This window comes from Passer domesticus, chromosome 4, assembly GCF_036417665.1.
Source record: "Passer domesticus isolate bPasDom1 chromosome 4, bPasDom1.hap1, whole genome shotgun sequence".
NCBI classification, from domain to species: domain Eukaryota; kingdom Metazoa; phylum Chordata; class Aves; order Passeriformes; family Passeridae; genus Passer; species Passer domesticus.
Window position 1 is genome coordinate 22,577,039 of NC_087477.1, and position 26,069 is coordinate 22,603,107.

Below are 26,069 nucleotides of genomic sequence, written 5' to 3' on the forward strand. Positions count from 1 at the left end.
TTTTTTTTTCCCCAGTTTTGTTCACACCATGGCAAATATTCAGGACAGCATGAAAAAGAGGAGATACACCATTACTCGTCAAATCAAGTATGGCTGGAAAAGATTTCTTCCCAAATACAGAAAAATAAAATGTATCAATTGCACTATTACAAGACAAAATAGATGGTTAATCCTAATAAAATTCATGTTGTTTTCATCAGCCTTTTTAGCAAACTACGAGACATAAGGTTCAGTGTTAAATAACCACATGTAATCAAACCAACCTAAAACCAAATCCTAAAAGCTCTTTAATAAGGTTATTTCACTGTAGAGACAAACCAGAGAACACATGTTGGAGACTGAAATGTTTTAATTTGTGACTTAGACATCTTCATGAAAGATTTTTGCCTATTATTGCAAAACTATATTGCAAAAGCTATAGAGAAGACTCCCCCTTCCTTCCTTCCTTCCTTCCTTCCTTCCTTCCTTCCTTCCTTCCTTCCTTCCTTCCTTCCTTCCTTCCTTCCTTCCTTCCTTCCTTCCTTCCTTCCTTCCTTCCTTCCTTCCTTCCTTCCTTCCTTCCTTCCTTCCTTCCTTCCTTCCTTCCTTCCTTCCTTCCTTCCTTCCTTCCTTCCTTCCTTCCTTCCTTCCTTCCTTCCTTCCTTCCTTCCTTCCTTCCTTCCTTCCTTCCTTCCTTCCTTCCTTCCTTCCTTCCTTCCTTCCTTCCTTCCTTCCTTCCTTCCTTCCTTCCTTCCTTCCTTCCTTCCTTCCTTCCTTCCTTCCTTCCTTCCTTCCTTCCTTCCTTCCTTCCTTCCTTCCTTCCTTCCTTCCTTCTCCCTCTTCTGCCACTTCCTTCCTTCCGCCACTTCCTTCCTCCCTTCCCACTTTCTCTCTCTTGCTTTCTCTATTCTCTCTTTCTCTCTCTTTGCCTCTTTTACTATTTAATGAAAAGTATCAAGTTTTTGGCACAAACATCTTACCTCATTTGGTTTCAATCAAGTTTTGGGGTATTTTTCAAACGTCTCTGGATTTGATCCGTATTATTCACAGAGTCTTAATTTTCTTTGCTCCTCTGTGTTTAAACAGCTTTATACCAACATGCAATAAGGAAAACTGAATTATTATTATTATTATTATGCATAAACTGTACTGTTATTGCTCCTAGATAGTTTTATTGTTGTGTGTTCATTATTTTGATTTTATAAAAGCATCACTATGCTCTTCCTTAATCTCACCTTTGTTTGCATACACCACCAACGTGCATCTCACTAATTAGATTTCTAATTTTTATAGGATCTGTCTCTTTCTTACTCGCCCTGTCTCATTATTTTCAAATGAAATGGCCTTAACCCTACTCTTAAAAATATTGTTCTCAGATGCAGTCTTAACAAGTCCTGCCCCAATACCTTCATAAGATTTCTCTTTGAGCAAAGTCATCGTGTCAATTTAGGACTCAGAACACTAACTGCTCAAATTCCTTCCAATCCAAGTACAGTTGGCTGAGAATTGATTTTTCCACTGCAATGTGGTGTTGGCATATGTACATTGTATAGAGTGGGCTGCCTGCCAGCCTTACCACTGCCATGCAGGACTAATATAATATTATACAGACTTACAAGTTTATTTTTTTGCAAGCTACCACAAAAAGAACTGGAACTTTTTCTTAACTAGGACCAATATTGTTATTCGATTGACTTTCCTTCCAAGGGAAGCTAAATCATTAAAAATTCCTGACTGAAATAGAACTGTAATTGACTCCATATTGAACAATCTCTACAAGAGACACTCTTTTGCAGTCTGGTCTAGGTTCTCCACAATGGTTTCTAGGGCAGGGATGATGCATTTGCTACCAGGTCATAAATCCCCATCTAATACGTCTTGATTTTTATTTTAAGACAAAGACTGAAACTGTGTGCTTGATACTAATAGTCGTGTTTCCCTAACACCATCTTCTCATGGTTTATCCACTGAGTCATTGCTGATCCAAAGAAACAGTTTCAGAAATACTTTAAGCAGCAAAAATTAGGAATTTCACTTAAAGAGAACGATTTATATCCATGTTACCAGGCACTCACCTACAACTAAAGTTCTCCCTTTGTGCTATTAGAAGTGTTGGATGTACAATGAACAGGATCAGAAAATCCCCTGGGGCTAAAACACATCAGTGAGCTTCCTGCATTCATTTCAGCTCCAAACTGCTTCCCAAGATGACTGTACCAACACAAAAAAAGGGAGTGGGAAGGAACAGAGAAAAAAAGATGGATTAGTTCTTTTGATGATGTGCCAGCATAAAGCATTCATAAAGCTGATACCTAAGGGTTGTTTTGAAGTTTGTTCTACCCAGAGAGGTTGTGGCTCAACGGAAGTTTTTCATTTCATAAAAATATTCACTGCACCATCACCTCTTATAATCCCTTTGGTACAGGTAAAAGTATTGGGGCGTGCACATGAAGGAGCACTTTGGGGGATAAGGAAATGAATATGTAATACATTTCATGACTTCTGGAATACAGTTGAACTTGAGAGGCATAATTCAGATCCTGGTCTCTACAGAAGTTTTTTTTGATTTTCTGATTATTTTATTTCTTGATTCTAAGCTTTCCTTTCAATGCAATACTGAAGAGCAGATCTAGACAATGAAAAATCAAAATAGAGAGTGTGAGAGCATGAGAGAGCAGAAAACTCCACTGAATTTGAGTATCAAAGTCCAAAACTGAGAAGTTCTGAGAACTCCCATTCAGTCCCCATCTCATCTTGGGCATGGTGAGGAGGAGTTCTGTATCTCTTCTCAACTTTTGAATTCGTACAAGCATAGAATGGTTTGGATTGAAAGGACCATAAAGAGAATCTATTCCATGAGCAGGAACACATCTCCATAGACCAAGGTGCTCAATCCAACCTGGCTTTGAATACTGCCAGGAGTTGGTCATCCACAGCTTCTCCGGGCAACGTGCTAGGGCCTTACCTCACAGAGATTTATTTTTTTTTTCCTAATATCTAAACTAAATCTAGTATTTCAGTTTGAGCTCCTTATTCTATCACTACAGTTCCTGATGAAGAATTCCTCTCCAGCTTCCCTGTAGTCCTTTCACATACTGGAAAGTTGCTATGAGGTCTCCACACAACCTTCTCTTCTCCAGGCTGAACAGCCCCAGCTTTCACAGCCTGTCCTCATAGGAAAGGTGCTGCAGTCCTCTTATCAATCTCCTGACCTTCTCTGGACTTGTTCCAACAGTTCCATGTCCTCATGTTGGGGGGCCCAGAGCTGGATGCAGCACTGCAGGTGGGCTCTCACCAGAGCAGAACAGAGGGGCAGAATCCCCTCCCTCCCTCCCCTGCTGCCCATGCTGCTTTGGATGTAGTCCAGGATACATCTAGATTTCTGGGCTGCAAGTGCACATTGATGGCTCATGTTAAGTTTTCCATCAGTAAAATCAACTTTTCCTGGCTACCTAGCATTGTATCCTTGCTCAGCCCAGAACTGCCAATCTGATAATGTCAACAAATCTAAAAACACAAGAGAAAATCCTCTACCTACATTGTTCAAGGATTTGCAGACTTTCTCATTGCATAACATGACTCCACTAATTAAAAAAAAAATGCACTTTGGTATCACTCTTAAGACTCCATTCCATTTTGCATGAGTGGAATTGGGAAGTGATTCTATGAACCGTACCAGGTACAATATCAATCAGAAAAAATAAAGCCCACTCCTCTTCCCCACTGAGCTCCCTAATAATTCAAATGCCCTAACCACTCACCAGTGATACAGTCAGTTTTTCTGGTCCTCTCTTTTGATCCCATGTTTTCCTGTGAATGATCAAAGACTAACTATACATTATTCTTTCCCAGAGTTACAGAACAATCTCAGGAGGAAGAAACTGAATTCATGTCCTGACCTCCTATGTAAGTGTTCTAAAAAAAATTAAGAACTGTATAATGAGAGAGGACCTTGAGGATTGGTTTTAAAAGAAGAAATTAAGTCTTTCACAGATCTTAAAAAAAAAGGAACTGATCTTCACTAGTTCAAAAGAAATAAAAGGAATTTAAGACATATATATGGTCAGAAATATTTAAGTACATCCATGGCAGTACCATGCATTTTCAGTGTAATTTGAACCATTTTAAGCGATACCTTGCACAGGGTTCATGCTATCCTGGATTTCATTTTGATGAGACAAACTTTCTCCATATCCACTTGCAGTTGCAGGGGGAAAGAAATTTAGAGTTCACTATGGACGTTGAGGGGTGATACTCATACTGCCTAGCACAGCACCTAAACTGGACTTTCTGTGGCCACAATGACTTGTGAGTTGTAGGTGGCAAGCAAATCTGAGCTGTCAGAACTTTACTCTTTGTTGCAGTTTCCTGCATACACTTTTCAAGTCACAAAAGCACAGATTTCAAGCTGCAGGGAGTAGTACTCACTCTTAGCTTTGGATTATATCAGCTAAGCTGAATAAAGCCTAAAGACTTAGAAATATACACAAATTTACTTAATATTTTTGTGGGCATCTAGAAATGGACATGGGACTAAGTTTAAAATGAGCTATCTGTAGAAGTCATAATCCCTCAGTATGGGTTTACAAAATTAATCACAATTTTCCTAATATCAATAATTATAGTTTACAGAACCACAGAATCATTTAGGTTGGAAAAGGCCTCTGAGAACATCGAGTCCAAACTTTGACCAATCACAATCCTGTCAACTAGTCTGTGGCATCAAGTGCCACATCCAGTTTCTTTAACATTTCCAGGGATGGTGACTCCACCTCCTCCCTGGGCAGCCCATTCTAACGCTTCCCTTCCTGTGAAGAACTTTTTCATCGTGTTCAACATGAGCCTGCCCTGATGCAGCTTGAGGCCCTGTGCTCTTGTCCAGTCACCAGCTGCCTGAGAGAAGTGGCCAACTCCCACCTGACAACACTCTCCTTTCCTTGTAAAGAGTGATAAGGTCACCCCTGAGCCTGTGTTTCTCCCCGCTAAACACCCCCAGCTTAAACTAGCTTAAGTTGTCATTTATTTTCAAAGATACTTCAAAACTTCTCATCAAAAAATCCATTGAAAATAGGATCAAGGTAAAAAGAACTTTATTTTTCCACTGGTTTGCATACAAATAATATATTGTGTCCTCTTTTGACTTCAACAGCACATTGCTGAATAACATCCTCAGAGCTGTGCTAGCATCATTTGAAGATACTGTTGCAGGAAGATATTAAAGTACTATTTAAATAGAAGTTGTTAAATAAAAACAGTCTTGTCTGGATTCTGTTACATTTAAGAGATAGGAGAACAAATCAATATTGCCAAATGGAAAAGGATGAGATCAATAGGGGGACAAAGTATGTTCTCAAGGCACGAAAAATCTGAAAATTTAAAAGTTTTAAAATTGAAAAATTACCTGTCTGCATCCTTTTATAACAAAGTTCATGGAATTTATAGAATGCTCGATGTCAGATAATACCATGCATCTGAGAGCTTAGCATTGCAGTTTTCTGATAATGTACCTCTGAGGACCTAGACTACAAAAAGAGCTTTGGAATCATCAGCCATGATTTATGGAAGCAGTAATTCCACTTCTTCCTATATTTCATGTCATTAAAAAGAAAGATTGGTCTGTCAGTTGAAATTCTCTTTCTTCAGGTAGAGCTAAAAAGAACAGTAAAAGCTATAAATGAACCACACTTCAGCCAAGTGATTTTCCAAATATTAGCCACATAGGTACTAAACAAAAGCCTGAGTTATCTTGTGTTATTCAGAGCTCCTTTTCTTAGTTTTATGGGCAAGCTTCCAAAAGTTATATTCAACAGTGCTGCTGGAGCTGGGAGGAGGAAAGTTCTAAGCCTCTAGAAAGGCTTAAAAAACAGTTTGGTTATTGGCCTATAGCCCTGGTTTGTATCTTGGTATAGATAAGGACCCCAAATAAAATGAGTCATAGAATACCAGGTGTAGCCACGATATTTTCTGAAAAATCCTTTTGCCAGGATTTTCTCCTGAGGAGCTGAGGGCCTCAGGAAAGGAATGTAAACAATGTAAACAATCTGCTGCTGTGGAGTGCAACAGATGCATCTGTGATTGGGGCGTGTTGGTTGTTTCTAATTAATGGCCAATCACGTCAGCTGGCTCAGATTCTCTGAGAGTCACAGGCTTTTGTTATCATTCCTCTCCTGTCCTTTCTAGGCTTCTGATGGATCCTTTCTATTCTTTTTAGTATAGTTTTAGTATAGCATTTTTAATATAATGTATATATCATAATATAATAAATCAGCCTTCTGAAACATGGAGTCAAGATTCTCATCTCTTCTCTCATCCTGACACCCTCAAACACAACCAGGTTGAACGGAACTGCAAACATCATCTGGTCTAACCTTTCTCGGCAAAAGAATGGAACTGGTTGGCTGGAGAAATAGCTTCTCTTCCTTGTAAAGAGAGACATAAATCACAGTTTCAGGGTCTGATTTCAAGTCTGTTTTGGGTGCGCACACATATAATTTTGTTTTCCTCTCAGTAAAGGGTAGTCACAGCACTAAAAGCAATTGCAAACCTTAGGAGAGCTTGAGAGAAAATAGATGTGGTAACATTTACAGCAGAAATTCACCACCCAGTTTGCTACCCAGGCAGTCCTTTTCCAAGCATCCCCATAAGCATGTGGAAAGTACCTTTCTATAACTGATAAAATTTAGGATGCCACTGAAGTTCTTCTCTCTGACCATGCTACTCTCCTGGCTATTCCAAACATTAACCCTGTCCTGGCCACAATCAGAACAATCTCCTCTAAAAGTGATGTCATTTTACTGACCAATGTATATCATTATACACTGACTCTTGAGAATTTTTCCTACTTTCTAATGCACATCTATACTTAATTTCTCTTCCAAGTTTGCCCTTTGAGTTCAGGTGAGCAGACTATAGGTATCATTCTCACTCAAACATCTTGGATATCTAAGTGATTATTAGGATGGTCAGACAGATGTTTCACTGGTGCTATTATCCTTAGCCATTAATTTTTCATTTATTTTTGAGCCTTTATTAATTCTATGCATTTATTGCTATTTTTCTTAGTCACAAAAAAAAGGTGAAATGTTTAACAACTGCCAACTCATTTTTAAATCAGAACAGGTTTTTTGCTAAAGCATGTTGTAGATTTGTGAGTGAAGGTAGTATATATAATATTTTTGAACCTGTGGACAAGAGCTACACCAAAAGTGTGTTAAACCCAAAATCATCCATTTGTTCATATACTGCTGTGTCTGAAAAGTCATTCAAATTCTGCAGGACATTTATTCAAAACTTCCCAATATAAAGGGAAGAAAGAGAAAAGGCAGACTGCTGGGAATCCACTGAGGGGCTGTTCTTATTAGGTTTAGACAGTAGAGAGCTGCCACTTCAGAAATGTGGAAGAGACATCTGATATTGCAGACATCATTAGGAAATATGCAATTCATTGATTCAGCAAAGGTTCTTTAAGTTCACAGAATTCACAGAATTCACCGAATGACTAGGTTGGAAGAGACCTTCAAGACCATTGAGTCCAACCCATGCCCAGATACCTCAACTGAACCGTGGCACCGAGTGCCACATCCAGTCTTTTCTTAAACACATCCAGGGATTGTGACTCTACCACCTCCCCGGGCATTCAGCTCCTCACTAATCACAGTCTGAAGGAGCACTTCATTCTTCCTTCTTAATTGCCTAATCTCTGTGTTGTCCAGAGAATTTTTTTACATAGAAAACTATTCCTAGTTTCCATGAAACTCTTCGGACTGAGCCAGCAGAGAAGGGTGACCTAGTTACAGTTTGGTCCCATTGCAAATCTTGTCCAAGAGCTATGTGGACATTACCTGCTTGGAAACACCTGCTGAAGAGCTCATACAGCTTTGAATGACCAGACAGAGAGGTATAACACTTGCTTAAATGGCAGAGGTGTGCATTCACATTCCCCAACATTTAGATCAGGTGGCAACAGTAGGATTATCACCAAAAGATAAGCAGAGAAATTCTGCCAAGTGAGTCTTTAGCAGTTCACAGAACAATTAAAAAACCTGAAGCAGCACTTTGGAGCATGTAAGAGAGGATAACTTTTTATTTTAAAGGGTTTTAAATTCTATTAATGTGGTTTTCACATTATTTAGTGTCTGCTTAAAGAGTAATACAGTCTCAAACCTCCAGCCCCACCAATTTTGGGGATTTTCTTTCATTAATTGGTAGTAGAAAGCATCGTAAGTACCTTTTAAACCATATGGTTAAAATATTGTTTCAAAATCTAATTAATAAATCTTTGTTTTCATTCATTCATCTGTCCTGTGGACAACCCACCTTTCTACCATGTCTGGACTAGCTACACCACAAGAGTCAGTGGGAAACAAGAAGGGGACAACTCAGCTTGACTTTCAGAAATCTCAGAGCCAGCCAGCAGACATGTTCTTAAAAATTTCCCTGTACAAATGATGTGGAAGAAACTTGCTCTTTGTCTTTCCCATTGAAGTTTCCTGAGCCTGTACTCCTGTTCTCCATCACATTTGTTCTCCATCATTGCCTATCATATGAATGGAATACTACACAGTGCACTTCCTGCAAACACATGGGAGCTTTCAACATGCAGCCTCTAGTTAATGTGCTAGAAAATCCTCCACCAGGATTTAACAGCACACAGGGTGCAAAGACCAGACAGAAACACAGTCTTGCATATTTCCTTCTGCAAGGAAAAGCACTCAGCACTGATTTCAGAGACAGCAGTGCCTAACTTCTAATTACTAGTTTCCCACGAGTGGGAGCCAGTTTCTTCCTCTCACAAACTTTGCATAGATCCAGCTTTTCACAGGTCTTGGATCATGCTTAACTCAGAGAACATCACTTTTCTTTCCTTGCAATTAGAGTAGTACATACCAGGAAAAATAGAGCCAGCAGTTGTTGTCCTGCTGATGACAATGAAGGGGTATATTATAAGGATGGAGGAAAGGTACTATAGAAGCCATCCCAAAATGGATGTTCTAGATGGGTGGTCACTGTTTCTGCACCAAATTCCGTCCTTCACATCTCTGAGATGAAAAAACACTCATTTCAGTGAAAAGCACACGGGGTGCCTGCAAGCACAGATTCTGTTTTCTGAGACATTGACAAATAATTTGGATGAGAGACTATTTCACAGCTTTTGTAGAAGTCTGTCATTTTTATGACATCTTTGTATCTTAGGAACCTTACAGTATATCATGTTGTTTTGAAAATGTTAAATATACATAAATAAATGTGTGGTTTTTTGCTCAGAGACGAGTCTGACTCTTATATAAATCAGGTTTTCAGTCTTCACATTATAAATAGCAGCCAGGACTGACTGGCCCAAATTTCTCAACAAAAATAAATGCAAGAATAGTTTAAAACAATAACTACAAGGGAGGTATTCCATGAAATGAGAGGCAAGATATGCATCCTACTCATTCTATTTACTATTGGCTTTAATAGCTAAGAGATTTTATTCACCTTTCTAACATTTGATGCAGTGCAGTAACCTGAGAGAGATAAAAAAACCTACAGATTGGAAAGGCCTTAAGGAAACAGAAAACAAAAATTAAAGGCAGTTTTGTGTCCTTTATTCAATCTGTCAACTTCAACCTGTAAATTTGAGTTCATTTTACAGCTAAAATGAACTCTTTACACTGAGTAAAGAGAGCCCCTTTACTGTGATTAATGTCATAAAATTTCTGGAATTCTGTGCTGAAAGCTAGGCACATAGAATATTTCCTGTGATTCTCTTGCCTTAATACACTGTGCCTCAAGAATATGGGCAGAGAACATTTTATTTGTTAATCTTAACCAAAATTGGCTAGGCTATTCCAAAACAGGGGAGTTAAACTTTTCAGAAAACATCTATGCACAAAACACTGTCAGAATATCATCAGCTAAAAATTTGTGAGAACTACTATTTACTTAGCTATGGAAAGCCAATACAGACGAAAATCAAAGTAGAACTTCTAAGATCCTTTTGAAATATTTCTACTGAAGACTGTTATAAATATTTTATTGGAAGAATAGAATTTCCAGCTGTCCCTTGAAAAGCTGTTGTGCTGAATTTAGAGATTCAATTCAACCATTAAAGTATCAAATGGAGATTTTAGTCCTGCTTTTATTGGAAATCAAAATGCAAGTTTATCCTGTCGACCCCCTAATGATGCCTCTATAATAGAAGCATTTTGGAACTAGACTCAAATGGTTTATGCCACTCATCAAACTGATACAAAAAAAAAAGGTATTTAGTCTTGAAATAAAATAGTAATTTTTCCAGATAAAAAGATTGCTGAGAAGATTCCATTTTATTAAATATACAAAGAGGGCAGCTGTTGTCTTTGATTATATTTACAAAGTATGAATCAGTTTTAATTTACTAAGATAACAAACCAGAATATATTAATGATCACAATGTGGGGACATATGAAGATGATAAGGATGATTACAGCCCCTCATTTTAATTATAATTTCAGCATGTTGCTGCTGCAAATATCTATCAGGCTTAAGGAAACAACTGCAGACTATCATAAAACGTTTACCATGAATGGGAGAAAAGAATCCAAGATGAAAATAAAAGGTTTTGTAAAGAAGTAAATTGAAAGAGGAATCAAGAGCTCCATACCTGAATTCATTCTATTTGTCAAATGACAGTCAGACAGTTAAATTGCCATGTAGTTAAGCTTTGAATATGTGCAAAACAAAGAAATTTTTATCCCTTATAGTGACAAATAAATATGTTGGTACTTAAGCCACAGCACCCAGACAGAGTGTCCCAAGCCATGTATATTAGTCAAGTGATCATTTTGCAGATGCAGAACAAGGACATTAAACTGAAAAATATATTTGGGTTAAGGCCATAGAGAATACATTCCTTTAAATTTACTACAAATATGAGAAAAAGTTGTTTCTCTCCAGCATTGAGTTACATACAGATTGTTACAATATTCTAAGGATTTCTGGTTCAATTTTGTTTATGCAGTTACTTCAAATGGTGTGATAATTTTTAGCATTTGCTATCCTATAACAAAATGTACAAGTAACAAAACAATGTTATTTACAAATCATCTCTGACTTTGAAACAGAGATTAATGTAGAACAAGAGGAAATTAGGCAGTGTTTTATATTGCACAGAAAGTAAACAGTTCAAATTTGCAGGAATAAGACAGGTAAACACAAGTAATTCTGACTTTCTGAATTAATTCTGCAGGGTATGGACTTACATAATAGGAGAAAATTATATCTGCCTTTCTTTTCACTGTCTACTTGAATATTGATACTCTAGAGACCATCACAAGAAACTCTGTAAAAGTCTATGAATTTCATTACAAATTTGCAATACTCTGGTGAAGTCAAATACTGTGAAGAAAAAAGCAGCAATCTCTGAACAGAACTGTAACATGCTGCATGAAAATAATTTCTCTGCGGAGGAGTAAATTGATCCATCTGGCCGCAAATTGATTTGCAAGAAACATAAGTATCTAGTCCTGTCTGTCCATAAGAAAGAACAATTTTTAATTTTTATTTTTTTTTGTGAAAATATCTGGAAGGAAAAGGTTGACTTTATGACTATGTCTGAGTAACTCTATTCTTCTTTGCAGTAAATTACATAGCAAGACTATATGCAGATCACATGCATGCAGCATGCATTTCCACTATATGTATAATGCCTGATTATAAATATTATACTTTCATTTGCCTGATACAATCAGTTACCACTAAGTATTATATTGAGACTGGTATATTGTCATCACACTCAGGAGTGTGATGACAACATTCTACCACTTTGTAGTGGTAGAATTACAAGAGATGTCACGCAAATCATGGAAGTTTTATGTCTGCCTGTATTATTACTGACCAGTTTTTTAAAAATGCATGTCTAGCAATATCAGTAAATTGCTTGCTCCCTCTGGTCTCCAATCTAATCCAAAGAAGCCAGATTAAAGTCAAAATAATCAGCTATAACACCATAACCTGTTGTAACACTGGAACAGGCTCAGCCAGCTGGACAGTCCTTTGTCTCCCTCCCTGGATGCAAGAGGTATGCACACAAATCCGGTCAGATACATACATCATGCACAACACCCAAGGGTTCACCAGGTTTGGGTTATTTTGAATCAATTTATTATCCTTGTCAGACACTAAAACTCATCATCTCTGGTCCTGCCATCTTCTCTGGGGGCACAGCCAGAGGCTGCCATTCATAAACAGTAATTTCCTCCTTCCTCCCTACATGGATTTACTTTGGCAGCTATCTGTAAGCTCTGCTGGGGAGTATAACCTAATCATTCCAGAAGAAGATTTCATTCCACCAATGACTTCTGTTTCAATCTACTCAGGTGTCATTTGTATACACATTTTCTGTGCAGGGCATACCAATATTTCAAGTTTAGACTTCTGCTGCAGTCCCTCTCTTGAGAAAATGATAAAAGGTGCTCCCAACAGTATTGTATTAAGATTATGCATATGTAACCTAATTGTTTCTGAGGTATTGAATTTATTTTTGCTACTGCACAGGTCAGTTAAGGAGATACAATCTCATAGAAAACTAAGTTTATCACAAATTTGTATTAAAGCAGAGTCTGTATGGCTTTCACACGTAGTTAAAATTAGACTAATTAACAACACTACATGATCGCTTATTAACTAGAAGCAAGTGTAAGCTCAGTACCATCATTAAGTGCCAGAGGCCAGCTAAAGCAATACTGATGTGAAAAATCAGGAACATCAAGGGCTGTAGCTCTAGTACTGTTGATGGCAAAAAAGGATCTTACAGTATCTCGTTCAGAGTCACTACTGTGTAGCTGCAAGATTTGTCAGACATTCTTGAGTGTGAGGCTGTTCATAGGCCAATTAAACTACAGCCTTAGGGGATAAATATGAGAAAGCAGTGAAAAAATATTTTTTTTCTGATGCACTCCTCATAACAAGAAGAGGTATGACATAGCACTGTACAGAGACTGAACATTTTTACCAGCATAGCAATATACTGGATAAACCAATTACGAGGTTTAGAAAATAAGGAGAGTGTCAAACCATATCAACTTTTTGGTTTCAGAAGAATACCTAAGAAAATCTTCTATTTATGTATTTGAATATTCTTAAGTCAGGAGGCTATAAAATGACACATTTTGTCTTATATTTAATTAGCTTGCTGAAGCAAAGTATTGTGCATCCAGTATTGATAGGTTCAGGATTACTTAGGGGCATGGTTGAAAGCACTTACATTTTTCTATCAGTAATCAAAATATATCCATTTGTATTAAATAATTTCCACTCTCTCATTCTTCTACATTTTATATAACTGTATTCACCATTAATAACCATAATTTACTTTCTGATGCAGCCAAAAAATTAGGAAACATATCTATAGATTTATTCCTTAAATGAAATTAGGATATTACTCTTACTAATTTCAGCTAATCAAAAAGATGATTTTAGCCTCTCCTTTTAATGAAGAAATATATATTGCAGAAACACGACCAGTAGCGCATAGCCAGGGAAAACACAAAAAAACAGTAGTAGCTTTTAGAAACATTACATAAAATTTCATTCCAGCAATGCCACAGCCTATCAAGCCAGCAAGAAATATCTATTGAATCCAATTTTTTTTTTTTTTTAATTCAAGTCTATGTAATCAAAACAACTGCCAGAATGGAATGGGCTTAAAAGTGCAACTGCCTTGTAAAGTAGAAGATTCCCATCAACTTCAGGGAAGAGTCGTAATCAAGATTTTTAACATTCTAATTGATATAATGCACTGACTTATTATGTATAATAGTTCATGCACAGCATACAACAAGTAAAAAAGCACAGCAAAAGGCAAGTTCTCAGACAGTTGTGTTGCAGTCAAATCATATATTAGCTGTTTCAGTTATCCTGTACTAAACATGTTCTGTATCTACCTTGTACAATTCAGCATGGCTCAGTTGACCAAAGAAATTTCACAGGATATTCTTCATATGTTTACCAGGTATGCAGATTTTATGCATACAAAAAAAAAACAAACCAAACCTAAAAAACCGCACAACAAGAACCAAAAAAAAAGAAAAAAAAAACACCCAAAAAATGCACCCCACACACACACACACACAGACACACACCAAAATCAACCAAATCCAACACTTTTTTATTTGACAATAATGCCTAGAAAACAGTAACACAAGGATTTCAATTCTCCTACTAAATAAGAAATAAATTCCATGGAAACTAGGGCAGATGTAAAAAAATGAGATAGAAAGTATAACACATGGTGGCTAAGCTACTTTGCTGGGTCCTAAGAAATCTACTCTACCATTAGCAAATGTGTAGATGACACAGAGCTGGAAGAAAGTGTTGATCTGTTGGAGGGCAGGAGAGTTCTGCAGAGGGACCTGGACAGGCTGGATTGATGGACCAAATTCAGCGATACAAAGTTTAACAAGTCCAAGTGCTGGGTCCTGCACTTGGCCACAACAACCCCCTGCAGTGCTACAGGCTGGGGACAGAGTGCCTGGACAGAGTGCCTGGGTGGAAAGGGACCTGGGGGTGCTGGTCAGCTGCTGACTAAACATGAGCCAGCAGTGTGTCCTGGTGGCCAAGAAGGCCAAGGGCATCCTGGCCTGGATCAGGAATGGTGTGGCCAGCAGGAGCAGGGAGGTCACTCTTCCCCTGTACTGGGCACTAGTGAGGCCACACCTTGAGTGCTGTGTCCAGTTCTGGCTCCTCAGTTCAGGAAGGAATTTGAGGTGCTGGAACATGTCCAGAGGAGGGCAACAAGGCTGGTGAAGAGTGTGGAACACAAATCCTGTAAGGAGCAGCTGAGGGAGCTGTGGGTGTTTAGCCTTGAGAAAAGGAAGCTCAGAAAAGTCCTTATCACTCTCCACAAATCCCTGAAAGGAGGCTGTAGCCAGGTGGGGGTCAGTCTCTTCTCCCAGGCAACCACTGACAGGACAAGAGGAACCAGTCTTAAACTGCACCAAGGAAGATTTAGCTTTGACGTTAGGAAGAAGTTCTTTCCAGAAAAGGTTGTTGGGCATTGGAATGAGCTGCCCAGGGAGGTGGTGGAATCACTGTCCCTGGAGGTCATTAAGGAAAGCCTGGATGTGGCATTTAGTGCCATGGTTTGTTTGACAAGGTGGTTTTTGATCATAGTTTGGATGATCTCCGAGGTCTTTTCCAAACTGGTTGATTCTGCATTCCTTTCCTTTATACTCAGAAGAAAACAAAAGTGCTTGTTTTACCATTTTGCATGCTGCAATGAAGAATATTTTTTATTAGAAGAGGAATATAAATCTCGGTATTTGTTGCACTCAAAGTTCTGTCCTGTTTCTTTGGCTTTGTGGGGTTTATTTTGATTTTTTTTCAGTAAGTATGAAGGGTTCCATACCAAAATACATCTCCCCTACTAAAGATTTTTTTCTAGAGTTTATTCATATTTGAAACTTGTATCTATTCAGTCAAAACAATGTATTTCAACAAGAACTACATGCTGTCAGAAAAAAATCCCACACTAATAACTTTTCACTAACATGAAAGCAATTAGACACTACAATGGTTGGATTCCTGTGACTCTCACAAACTACCAGCATCAGCAAGAATAATTATTGATCTAGACATTAATTTATCAGGGTAGAAATGTGCAAGAATTCAAGAATAATAAACTTTAAATGTAATAATTGTTAAGATCAAAGAAAAATGTAATCTATGCTAACATCATGCTCAGTCATATCATTTTTCCCCCTAAAAACTCAGAGGATCATGGGCATTACTGTTCTTTGCAGTACCTGAAATTAAAGCTACTCTTGCAGACTGTTATCTGTAATGCTCTTACAGTATCACAAAATTTCTAACACTGTCTTCCATGTTCTGTGCTATGGAAGTGTCTAGAAAAGCTTGTGATTTTGAATGCCTGTCTTAGCAAGTATGGTTACCTCCCAGGGAAAGCATTATAAATGTAACATCAGTGTGGTGTCCTTGGCTTTCACTCCACATGTGTTTCTTAGCACTCATTTTCATCCTAAGAGCAGTCTAAGAAATAATGTACTCCCAAGCCTGTGACAAAGGCTTTCTAAATGTGATTCCGTGTTCTCCTGTGTTAGTTGTGATTTGAAATGGCATCTCCCTTTTGTTCCAGCATAGCAAATCTTCACTCTTGCATTAGTCTTGGCTTGGTTCATTTGGAGATCATAAGTACCCCAGCTTTTACACTTATTCTAAAGCATTTAAACAGAACATAACCAGTACTTTAAATATTAGTGTATCTAGTCAGAAATGCAATAATGGTTCAATATTTAACAGCAACACCTACAAAGATTTTAGGGAATTTCCTCAACTTTTTTCTGTATTCTTTATCCTATTAACCACTATTTAATTCTTCTTCATTTTACTGGTAATTATCACATAGACTTGCAAACATTTAGACCTGAGAGCAGTTGATTTTTACACAGTTCTTGAAAATATTAATATTATAAAATGTTTTTGTGCTATTTGATTGGGACAGTAGGGGAAAACTTCAAAGAGCTGTAACTCCCTTAGGGTTTACGTACTTTAAAATAGCACTATATCTGTATTGCCAGGGTGGGGGAACAACAGACCTTCAAATGAATATTACATTGGCAGCAGGTTTTTACAGACTATTTTCAGGACTGTGTGCTGATTCCCTAGCTTAATGAACAGTTTGATTTATAGCTTAAAATTATTAAGTGTTCCTCCCAGAGTCATAAATAATGCAGTTTATAATATTCCTATCGAGCATATAAAACTACATTTGTCTTCCTTTAACAACACGATTTTTAAGTAGCTTGACCTCTTCAGAAATATAAGAACATGCAATTAGTGCAATTTGTCACAGGTCCTTTACATTTTAATAAGACATAATTAGTTGTCTGTTTAGTCTAATTAACTTTGGAACCCTGACAGTTCTTGCTCTCTGGTATAACACACAGCTTCTTATTTGAATTGCTAATACTGGAAAGAGTGCCTCTATACAACAAGAAATTTAAATCTAGTCAGATTTAAATGTACCTTTACAGACTAGGCAGCATTAAAATAACCTGCCAATATTTGCATTAACTTTTCCAAAGCCTTTTTTGTCAATCTATGACAATATATGGAAGTCAATAATATGGAGGAGTCAATGTGGGAGCATTTAGGAAACAGATGGAATTATTGTACAGTACTGTTAGACTTCTGTTAATGATCACACAACTGAATAATTCTGGCTTAGTAATACTTCTCATATTGCAGACATGATTTAAGAATTGCATTACAGACTCAGTCCAATGGGCTGTACATTCTTTGTGTTCTTTGAAGTTAACCTGCACCTCATAAGAATCAAGTGAAGTATCAAACAGATGGCCTCGAAAACATGATATTTTAGTGATCACAGAAAGGTATTGGCTGCATAGAATTAACATTGAACATTGAGGTAAAATCCTCAGAATGGGTAAAGCATGTTAAGAGCTCTGATATTCAGATTTCAATTTTTTTTTCAGCTATATGATATGACAGTATATATTGATTTGAATGCAAATGATTACTTTAAAATATGACAGATTTATTTTATATTCTCCTCAGGATTATATTAATGACTTAGAGGACTGAATTTGCAGATAAATTACACAGTTCAACTGAATAGTAAATAAAGTACAGATTTGTCAGTGTTCTCTACTGAATAAAATAATTCTCTGCAAATATACTGCAAAACTTAATGATCTTCAGAACTATAGAAACAGGAGAATGTAACAATCTCTACAGAAAAAAAAAGAGCATGCACAGAACAGAAATCATTCAATGAAGTGTTGATTTATGTTCATATAGAGCATATATAACACATTCAATGGAAATTTTTGTGAGTTGAAATAATTTATTTTTTTTTAATCTTGACAAGAGGAATAATTTCACAGTCTCGGGTTCTGTGCATGGCTCTCCCAAAATGCCAAGTAAGGGGATGTATAAATCTCACCTACTGTAATATACAGACACTGACAGGGACAAAATGAACACCAAAGCAAATATGAAGTAGAAATGATTTTTTATTACTTTAGGTACTTCTTGCTGTCAGATAAAAATGAAAGCATTACTAAAAATTTTGCAGAATGACAGCTATGCCTTATGGATAACTACTACAGTTTGATATATGAGGCAGAAAATGTGAAAAATATTGTGAAGCACCACCTTGACACAATGATGGAATGCCACAGGAAGCATGCTAACTCCAGAAGAATGTAGTAGACCACTGTTAAATAAAGGAAGGAGACCTCATGTCCAGCCAAAAAAAAATACCAAAAAAGAAACAACTAAACACTATCTTTCGAAGAACAAAAGTTGCAAAACATTTTAGACAGCTGCCCATGTTCTGATGGTCTAGTTTGAAAAGGATTATCCCTTGGAGTTTCGATAGGTACAGAGGGATTTGCAAACATTTGTATTATACCCTTTACAAAACATTCGAGGGCACCGAAATTCCAGCATCATAGATTTTGTTACAACTTGTAGCAGGCCCAGGGCCTGCAAGGCCTCCTTGGCGGCCAGAAGCCTGAGCTTGGAAATGCCCAGTCATGATGGCTGGGCCTTAGCAGCCCCTCTCTTCTGCCTTCAGACCCTGCTTATCTCTCTCTAAGCCTGTAGGTCACTTTCCCCTGACCTTTACTATTGGACAATTTCCAAAACCCCTGTAGGGTATATAAACCCCTACTCCTGCCTGGTTTAGTAGAAGAAGCTGTCACTGAGAACCTTCGTGGACCAATAAAGAATTCTTTGGAACCTCATACAGCTTTCTCCTCTCTCTCCCGGCGTCTGCTGCACCTAGCAAGCTAAAGAGCTGAAATCACTGAGAGCTGATAATCACTAAGAGCTGAAATCACTAAAGCTTGCTAAGGTTGCCGGCGGCTGGGAGCTGCTGGGAATTTGGACGCTGTGCTGAGCCCCACTGAGCTATCCTGGCCAAGGCAGCCCACCGGGCACAGCCCGGCTGGAAACCGCCTTTCAATAACAACTGACAATACGTTTTTTGAAAGCACTCAGATAAAGCATGTGAAGGCTCAATAGGCAGTAGCTATGTGGCTAAAGCAATTTGAAATAACTTTTATCCTTTTATTTGTCAAGTCTGCTCCAAGCCTGACTGTAAGCAGTGAAAAGCTGAAAACTAGTAAGTACCAAACTCACTGAACATTCATTAAAATGCACACTTAATGTCATAGACACATACCATAAACTAGATGGTTCTGTATGTTTCATAATTCAGTATTGTGCTGTGCTCCCCCTTAAAGCTCCATGAAAACCCCAGTTTGTGCTTAAAAGAAGTTTAGAGAATATCAAAGGGAATAAGACCTACAAAATCTGGCCGAAGCAGAAAGAAATCATCTTACTCTAAATTCAGAAAAAATGTAAGGTCAAATCACATGAAAACAGATTTACTATGTCATATTTGTTATTAACTAATAGTAACTAATAGATCTCTACTGGCGAGTAATGGGAATAAATATTGCATATGTGAGAAGTGAGAAGCAATCTTTCATTTAGACATGAGGAAAATTATTTTTTTAATCAAAGGATTGCAGACATGCTTAGAAACATAGAATCATCTAGGCTGGAAAAGACATCTAAGACCTAAGACCTCTAAGATCTGTGAGAGGTGCGTTCAATATATTTGTTTCAGAGCTTGTAAGCACTTAAATTTGTGTTTAGAAGACTCTTCTAGCTCTAGAACCTTCCTAAGTGTTCTAATCATAGAAAGAAAAGGAATTCCTAATAAGCAGCAACATTTGAATGGAGAATCAGTAGCAACTTAGGAGATATTATTCAGTTTCACATCATATATTTTAAGTGAAATAATTTTTGCATGCCTATAAGGAAAAATCACAGCAAGAGTTCTTACATTAATCTGTTCTAAATTAATTTGTGCCAGATGAGAAAGTCCAGTAAAGAATTTTGGCACTGTTGACAGTAGCTGACATGCAGGTATGATTGATGTCTGCCTTCCCTCCAAGGATAAATGGAAAGCTGGCAAATGCCACATATACATAATGTCTCGAATTTTAAGCCAAATTGGTTTTCAGACATCCTGTTTGACATTTCCCCCTCATACTTCAAATCATTTCTTTGTGCATGTTGCATGTTTATGGAATATGTTTTGCTATATAGTCTGGCTTTATCACATCTCCTTTAGGTTTTCTCCAGGCAGCTGCAGTTATAAATTGGCCAAAAAGCACTGCTTGTAGCAGAGATGAAATAGAGATTACTTCTGTCAAAAAAATTGTTAAAAAAACCCAAACAACCAAGAAAAAGAGAGGCCTTTGTATCGAGTCATTAGCAGTACACTGAATTTTTATTCCACTCACTCTAAACTGCCACCCAGGCTACTGCTGCTAACAGGTAGCAAAATAATAAAGGAGAACTTTGATCTTTCTGATATGTGGTAGGAAGCTAAAACAACAAAAGCATGGAAAGCAAAGGTCTCATTAGCATAGAGATGGTCCTGCTGGAGCAGTCTAATAAGGTTCAGGGAAGATATGAGTTGTGTGACCTCGGGAACGCAGATCTCAGGACATGAAAGATGCCAGTGGAGGTTTTGCCCAGTATCTCCTGTGATTCTGCCACACTGCTGTCTCTGGTTTGTCATGTTCTGTGCCTGTTACTGAACAAAATAAAATTATCTATGCTTCAGGGCTTCCTTCTATTCCGGCTTCTGTTTCATCAAATAGGAAAAAAAGAATAGCAGTTTATAAGCTTATGTGTTATCAATTTACTCCTGGGAGACATACATAAAGCTTAGGGCAATGAATGTGTGCAGGATATTTTCTGTTAGTCACTGCTATTTCTGTGTCTGTGTTACAAGAACTTGGTGAGCCAAGGTCTCACTATGAGTGGAAAATAAGGAGCTGAGAAGTACCTGGCAATCAGCAAACAGACCCTTGTTTGTTTAAACACTGTTAAGCACAGCACATTGATTTGCACTCTGTCATATTCACATGTAAGTAAAATGGATAAAATCCTGAGTAAAGAAGGTGGAACTCCAGATATTGATCCCCAGACTCATATTGACAAGTTCAGGTTAAAACATAAACATAACCAGCCTGAGTTTCCCCTCAAGTTAAACCCCTAGGCATGCTGACAATGTTTGAAAAGTGAGAATTTGCCTACAGGCAAAACAGTTTGTTGGAACTGTAGCACTTCAATCAGAGATTGAAGTAGCTGTAGACATCTCAGCAGGCGTTGACCCTGTCTTTCCATTTCTCCATCAATTAAAAAAGAGAAAAGGGAAAGAAAACCACAATAAATAAACAAAACCCACCAAACCCCTGAGAGGTAGCTATCTGGTATCCTGCAAACATCCTTCTTTTTAAAACATTTAAATACTAGGCTAACATTTGCATTTTCTTCATGCCTGAAGAGTAAAACATCAAATCAATCTTGGAATGAATATGGGTTATTCTCTCAACATTTGGAGACTGAAAAACCAGTGCTTCACAAGTTTTCCATTTTAAGATCAAGCTAACTTGCTGCAACTTGTTTTACAGCAATCAATGTTACCATTATAGGCAAATGTTCATATTAAATTCTGATTCCAGGGTCTACTCCGAAATATTTCATTGATCCTTTCCTCCCTTAACATTTTTTAGATCATATTTAATGCATTGGTCATGATGCAAACTGTCCAACTTTGTCCTGGAGTTATGCCTTTGAAATACACACAATAACTCTGTCTTAATAATACAAAAGGAGATATGATGAATGAAGATGTTCCTTCCCAGCTCTGGCAAGTATTGGAATATTCAAAAATTGATTGATGCAGTGAACATCCATTTATTTTAGATCAAATTTGCTGGTGAAGCCCTGATAGGATTCCTCTCTGTGCTAGATTCTCCATGCTAACTATTAAATCCAGAAGAAAAAGCATCAAGGAGCACCTGGGGGGATTGAAATTGCATCACAACAGATAATGTGATACAACCTTGCTGAAAACAAGCTGAAACAAAACTGCTTTAAGGTGTTGTAGTCTATCATTAGAACCAGATCTAAGTTGGCATTGAATGCTACTTACTTTCATATCAGTGTTATCCAATAAACACTTTGATGTGAAGATGACAAATAGTTTTAACGATAATCACCATCATCACCTTATTTCTCAAAACTAGATGGAAGTCTTGAGTGTTGAACCTCTCATTAGATACTTCCCATGTCTCATTACCATACTTAGCTTTCCAAAAGTACCGAAACAGAACGTTGCTTAACATCAGAACTCAATAGGTAATTAGCACAAACTAGAAATCACAGAATAGCCTATCTGTAGATAGTATAATAAAAACAACAAATATCTAAATTCCATTGCACATCCCTTATGTGCAACCACATAAAACTTAATTCTGAATGACTGTATTGGCACAACTGCCAGGGGGTCTTTGCAACTCTGTTGATCGCTAGCTTAGAATTAATCTCTCCCATTTAGTCTAGAACTCCTATCAGAGGTCCTGGAAGCATTAGAGAAAAGCAGAACATACTTTCATTCTCCCAATTTCTCTGCCACCACACTTCTGATACATTTACTTTGGGATTCTGCAGAAAGGAAAGAAAATACACTTTTTTTTCAAAATATTTATTCAAATTCAAAGCACCAATAACACGAGAAGTGGCAAGAGGCAAACTGCTAACTGGAATCACAGGATATAAAGCAATCATTCCTGTGTTATAAAATTAAACTGGGTCAAACCAACATTGTCCCAAATTCACTTCACAATCCAGTTCAAAGCTTCTTGACGTTGACAGATGGCTGAGTGTCTGAGACCAGTACTAATGCATGCTTCAGATTACACCTGCCAAAATGATACTGATTTAGACAATACATTCGCAGGTGAGACTTTGCTTTTCATTTTAACCCTTTCTCAAACAAAGCAAAACAATATTTTTCTTTAGGTTAGTGAAATGATAATATACTAGTTCATACATGAATGAGTGCTTGATCAACTTTTTCCCCCTATAAAAGCATATCCATTGAGAAATAAAAAACATTATTAAAAATATTTACCTGTATTTCAGAGACAGATATCTTTGAACTAATTTTGAATTCTACACAGTGATTTTTTAATACATGGAAAGCTTAATATTTACTCTCTCTAGAAAAGCTTGGCTGATCAGCAATCCAACAGTCATTTCCTTGCCCCGAAACAAAACTTATGGCATTTAATTAATGACTATTTGTTCTTTACTGAGGCATACTTGCTGACTTCAGTGAGAGTTTAGTAGAGAAGGAACCAGAAATAAAATTGGGTAAAGACATTAACACCTGTTCACCTGGAAATAGTATTTGTTTTTTCTTGGCTTACTTTATATAGTCGCTCTGAACAAAACAGCTAGTTATTAACAGAATATTGCATAGTTATTAACAGAATATTTCAAAACGGATAGTTTATAAAACCCTCTAGAGACATTAAGGAGAGGGGAGATACCTTATTTTTTTCTAAACTGTACATTGAAGGTCTGTCATCAGACAGTAAGAGTCTAGCAGGATTTCAGCTGTGTCAAAGGGGACTACACAAATGTTTCTGACATACTCAAAAACCTCTTGGATACACTGCACAGAGAAATTCAGATAAGTAGAAATTATAAAATGAACTTTATTATACATTGCTGAGTTTCCTACTCACACCACATCACAGCAGTAACTCATAAGCACCCCCTTTTTTTTTTGTGGACTGATTACACAGCTTCCGCTCTCATTCTTCCTTTCTTCCTTTAATGCTAAAAATTAGGGGCTTTGGCTCTTTGTTTAATCTACCACAAATTTCATTTGGGCTTGGGTTCTCAGGGTAACACTTTGGACTTGTATTTTGCAAGGACATATGGTACAGATGTATCATGGGTCCTTCTAGACTAGAAGTGTATATATATATATCTATATATATGTATCTCAGTTATCTGTCATGCTAAATAAGCAGACTTAAGGACTTCTTGTCCTTATTAATCTTTAGTTCCTTAGTAAAAAGTTTTAGCTTCAAATGGTCCTGTCTTCTGGTTTCTACTCTACACATTCCAGTTTCTTTCTTCTCGATGTAACAGGTTGTTTCAGGAAAAGAGCATCAGGAAAAGAGCAATACAAGCATAGCATTAATATATCACAAATATCCTTTATAATATAGTTCTCCAAAACCAATCAAAACAAAACTTCTTTAATTCAACCCTTTTTTTTCCTCCTTCATGATAAATCAGAAGATATCTCAATATATTGAGATCTCCAAGTGATTTGCTCATACTGTTAACTGACAGAAGCAGCAATTCTGCCCCTGCAAGTATACACAACAAACAGGCAGAAGATTTCCAAATATGTGTGCTACCTGTTAGATTTTGAAATATAATTTCAGCACGAACCAGGGATAATGTACCTTGAACTTTACTACCTTGAAGATAGTAAAAGACAGTAGGAAAGTCTGAGCTATTTCTGCATCTGTCTCTGCTTCTTTAATTGACCAGCTATTTTCATTATACTAAAAGCACCAGGCACCTGTGCAACAGAGCAATTTGCAACACAAAACTTCTGTATTTCTTTTCTCCCCACTCACATATTGCTTTCTTGTTCATGAATGTGTCTTCACCATGTGTAGACATCATAATGGAAAGCTTACTGGCTAATTTCAGCCAGTTTCTTTGTAAAGTATTTATATTTTAAATTATGCTCCTTCTGCTGATTCTGTCCTGCAAGCCACAGATGGCCACTTACTCATTTTCTCAGCCATTCAGTCTAGATCAGGCTGAGATCTCTTTGAGAAATCACCAAGTCCTTGAAATTTCAAAGTTTGGCAACCTGAGCTTCCCATATCAAAAGGTAATAAGCATTCTTTTGTGTATTCACAGATTTTACAGCACCACTGCTGTGTATTCTTAACATGAAATCACTTTTTGTCTAAGGCTGGAATACAAACCTACCTTCCAAACAGATGCAGAATCTAACACTCATCTAAGTTACATGTCATCAAAGTTATGTTTGTACATCTCTGGAAATCAGCTGATAGATTAGCTAAAAAAAAAAACAGTTCACTTGGTCTATTTGGTTTGGCCAGAAAATTGTCCAATAAATGGGGATAAAAATCAACAGAGAATTCCAACTGCTCATTTCTTAGGCTCCTAAGAGGCTCCAGTCTTGTATGATCATCACCCAATACACTCCCAGGACTATGAGGGGTCCAAAAAAAAAGATGGATCAAGGAGAATATTTATGCATTTTAGAGTTGTACAGATGAACTATAATTGACGTAAGATTCTAGTGAATTTGAATTAAACTAAAAGGGAGGGCATTTGTGGCTGTAGGGAGAGAATGTGGTACAAATGTAAAAATGTTTGATGTGCAGAAATTCCTGCAAATATGCTGAGTTATTTCTTCAAAATTCAGATTAATTATTTGTCAATGTGAACAAATATTTTGACTGTGTTTGCAGGCAGATTCTGGACTTTGTCAGGTGTAGCAGTGCCTGATATTGGACAGCACTGAAGTGGTATCTTACAGTTGTTCTTTACTACACAAGTTTGCTGTAGTTCATGATTTTTCTTTTACCAATATCAAGACTTTTTAAAAGACATTATAGCTTTCATTTCCATCACCCACTTTAATCAACAGAGCTGAGTTGTTCCTGGTTGTATATAGCCACTCCACACAAATAAAGAGCAGCTACTACACACAATTTTTAGAAAAATGTCTAGAAGGGAACACAAAGGCCCTGTCAGCCATCTCTGTCTCTTAGTAGAATGAATTAATATTGATATAAGTTCTCATTTATTTAATCTATTAAAAAATAAGTTTTATGCGGAGTTTTTTCATGGGTTTGGGGGTTTGGGTTTTTTTGAGTTTTGATTGGTGGCTGTTGTTACTTAACCAGATCTTTTCAGCTAATTATATCCTTAAGTGATACTCAGTGCTAGCAGATGTTTTAGGGCTTCACATAAATCACCTTCTTTTCCAGTCCAAGTGAAACCCTACCACCTCAACACTACAGCAGGGTATTCTTAATCCCTTTCTATAAACTTTATGAACATAATCTATCCAAGCTAGGCAATACCCATACTCAAAGCTGACAGCTGTGGTACGGTGCTGAAGTGATACGAGAGTACTCTGCAAGTGA

General features: G+C 37.2%; 1 long non-coding RNA gene across 1 annotated transcript in view; it reads right to left on the reverse strand.

The window, feature by feature from the left end:
- Nucleotides 1-26,069, reverse strand: part of LOC135298698 (uncharacterized) — a 40,092-nt gene that overhangs the window by 12,529 nt on the left and 1,494 nt on the right. The window contains exons 2-3 of the long non-coding RNA XR_010360747.1: nucleotides 2,055-2,190; nucleotides 960-1,065 (exon numbers count right to left, since the gene is read on the reverse strand). This is a non-coding gene — a long non-coding RNA (uncharacterized LOC135298698). The remainder of the gene's footprint in view (nucleotides 1-959; nucleotides 1,066-2,054; nucleotides 2,191-26,069) is intronic.